A 3517-nucleotide genomic window follows, 5' to 3' on the forward strand; every position below is an offset into this window, starting at 1 on the left:
TCTGCTGTGTACTACTGTGCTCTGCAGCCCACAGTGACAGGAAACACCAAAACTCTGTACAAAAACCTTTGGAGCAAAGACAACACAATACTCCACAACATCCACTAGAGGGAGTCACACACTGTTGAACTTCAGCAGGATGTGATGATACAGTCTGGAGTGTTTTCACTGATGATGAAATGATTTAAAATAGGGCTGCAACTAACGATTATTTTGATAATCGATTAATCTGTCGATTATTTCTTCGATTAATTGATTAATCGGATTTTTAAAAAATGCACTAATTTTATTTACATTATAGGGAAGAGAAGAACGAGAACGAGTTGGTTCTCAGTTTGATCCAGCACATCGCTGGCATCATTTATTTCTTTCTCAAATAGCCATGGACTAAAACAAAAAACATACAAATGTATGCTGTACGTGTGCAAAGATATACCGGTAGGCTTTTTTTTTTTTTTTAATTAAAGTGCACAAAAAAGAGGTATTTTACGTTGCTTGACGTCAAAACAGCTGCTTGCAGTGGTGTGCATGGTGCATTATTCCCCACCACGAAGCCACTCATGGTGAGTTGTTTTTGTCTGAAATTAGAAAGACTGTATGAGTATGCATAAAAGCACAATTATTAATTTACATAAAATTTAATACAGGCCTTGTTGTTTTAGTTAATTATTATTGCTTATGTAAAGGCCAGTAACCCAAAGGGCAAGTACAGACTAGACTTTTGACAACACGCACGCACGCACACACGCGCGCGCGCGCGCACACACACACACGCACGCACAATAAATAAGGGACAGGAGTCAGGACTAAATGCAGAATTATATGAGAACAGACTGAAAGCTTAGCGGGCCAGCTAAACGTTCGTTTCACAGCAAGTAGATCGTTTCGTTTATCTAACGTTAATACCCACTGTTTGCTTGCCATCCAGCTTGACAAGCATAACTTAGCCGCTAACGTTAGCCTTGTATTGCGTTACGTTAGCCGGGTAATCTTGTCGAGCAAACAGCGGCTATTACAGTTAGATAAACGAAACGAACTACCTGCTGTGATATGAACGTTTCCTCACCGCTACGCACATGAGTCTAATCTTTTGTTTAATGAAAATCAAGATGAAGATTTTGTAGTAACATTAGCTAACTTACCCAGCCGAGCTCCCTTCCCCGGCGGCGTCATCCATGGCACCGACATGTTTCCTTTTTAAATGCTCTCGCATTACGGTTGTGCTCCCATGCCAAGCCAGGTTCATTCTGCATAATTTGCAGCTAACACTTTTTTTCGTTTTTGTCAAAGTGAAGTGCTCCCACACTTTTGATGACTTCGGTCTTGCGGTTTTCTCCCCCTCCGCCATGTGTGTTTTTTTTAAGCCAGTGACAGGCTGCGACCAGGCTGCGACGCAGCAACTGATCTGCAAAACAAACGGCTCTGCGGGCCAAGTTAATCGCTACCCAACGAATCGATAATCAAATTCGTTGCCAACGAATTTAATAATCGATTATTATCGATTTTATCGATTAGTTGTTGCAGCCCTAATTTAAAAATCAAACTACTCTCACTGAACATTCACCTGAATTTTGCCCATGTTACCATGGCAACACTCTTGCCACTATTTCCACTCTTACTTGGGTTCATCAGATTTGAAGAGAAAACCTAAATTAGAAAGAAAATATTTTAAAAACAAATCTATTTGAGTTTAAAGTCTGTAGAGCAGTCATAATGCCTTCAACATAGATGCTAACTGTGTGTTAACAAGAAATAGACATAATATCTCAGAGCTGTGACTGGTTAATGATCAGTCAGAAATGACTAGCAGCAATTTTCTACCATTAAATTTAAACTGATGGAAATCAAGTTCTGTTGGACAGTTACTGTGTCGACGAGGTCTTTACATAAATGAGACATTGTCAGACAGCAAATCCTGACAACTGAGCTAAAAGCTGAGAATTACCACCAACATTGTCTTTTATAACTGATGAATATTACAACGTCCATTAAAATCAGGATGTCAAGGTTCTCACTTAGAATCGGAGAAATTGATGCCATCCAGCTTGGAAGTGAAATATTATGTAAAACATATATATTAATAAATTACATAAAATATTTTAGCAAACAAATGTCATGACCACCAAATAATGATCAACCAAGAAAGGAAAGGGAGAGAACTTTGAACTTTTGTCAGTTCATCTCATGCTTTACTGAGTCCTTAAATATTACACAGATGTAGGACTGCTAATGAAATAGTTTTTGATTAATTCCACCTTTTGTCGTGTTACTGACAGCGATGCACATGCTAATACAGCTTTATCTGCCCACCCACTCTGCCACACTGCTGTGAAACAAGAGGCCTGAAGCAAAGCATGGGAGTTCATTCTCCACCTTCAGGAGCAGTATGTCCGGAGCTCTGACCAAATATCACGGCTCAGGGTCATCCAAAGTCTTTTAAAACATCACATTCAACTACTGTAGGGAACACTGTATCCTGAAACACCAAGAACTCTGGACCAGAGACTGAATGAACAGCAGGAACAGACATCATCTGTCTGAGAACACCAGACTGAAATCTGTCACAGCGCTGACTGAAAGGACTCAAAGTCATCGACCACAAGTCATCCAACGCTTTAACAAACACAAGACATTAAGACGTGACGGCTTCTGACCATTGTTAAAATAAAATATTAATATTAGTATTTCTTCACTGTAATTAAAGGATCCATGAAACAGCCTCCATGTTTCCAGAGTAAAGACTAAATGTTGAGGTGATCAAAGCTTCCTTCTGCTGTCAGCTGCCTCGGTCTCACAGTGGTGTGAAGGACTGAAACTGGACATTCAGTCAACATTTCTCTGAGGCACAGCTGGATTCACAAATCACCTCACTGGCTCAACTGAACTTTGGAAGGCAGAGAAGCTCTGAAAAGGTTTTTCTTTGGCTCCACCCACTGACCTTCAACTGAACCAATGAGATGATTTCTGTCTCCGGAGCAGAACTCAAAGCACAATCAGCTTGATGTTGAGGAGAAGGGCTGACATCTGCCGTCTGTCTGACTTGAACAACTCCAAAGACATGTCGCTCTGCCTCTTTATACTTTTCTCTCACTTCATAGGTAAGTGTTGGAACAGAGATCAAAGTCTCATTCAACCTGCTGTCTGAACCACATATTTGGTCTCCTTTAATAACTACAGCTGTATCTGTGGACGGTAACAATATCCTGATAGAAAAGGACATTAGGTTTATTGAAAACATCTCAAAATGATGAAAATGAAAGAAGGTCTGCTGAGTCTCTTGATGTCAGAATGTTACAGACTAACTAACATGAATAACACTCATTTTGCAGCGCTGGCTTCCATGAACAGCATAAAGCCAGAAAGAAGTGAAGAACATGTTGAAGAGGGAAGAAACATCAACCTGACCTGTAAATATGAGGCTCAGGCTGCTATCAGCAATATCCAGTGGTACAGACAGTACCAGAGATCCAGACCAGAGTTCCTGCTCTACATCACAGAGGGAGGATTCATTCATCCA

At 40.3% G+C, this 3517-nt stretch overlaps 1 long non-coding RNA gene across 1 annotated transcript; it reads right to left on the bottom strand.

Moving 5' to 3' along the window:
- Positions 1 to 327: 327 nt before the first annotated feature.
- On the bottom strand, positions 328 to 1413 carry LOC141017119 (uncharacterized). The gene is made up of 2 exons (XR_012180624.1): positions 1143 to 1413; positions 328 to 578 (listed from the first exon to the last, which is right to left on the bottom strand). It is a non-coding gene; the product is annotated as an uncharacterized lncRNA (long non-coding RNA).
- Positions 1414 to 3517: the final 2104 nt, after the last annotated feature.

This window comes from Pagrus major, chromosome 21 (genome assembly GCF_040436345.1).
Source record: "Pagrus major chromosome 21, Pma_NU_1.0".
Lineage (NCBI taxonomy): Eukaryota > Metazoa > Chordata > Actinopteri > Spariformes > Sparidae > Pagrus > Pagrus major.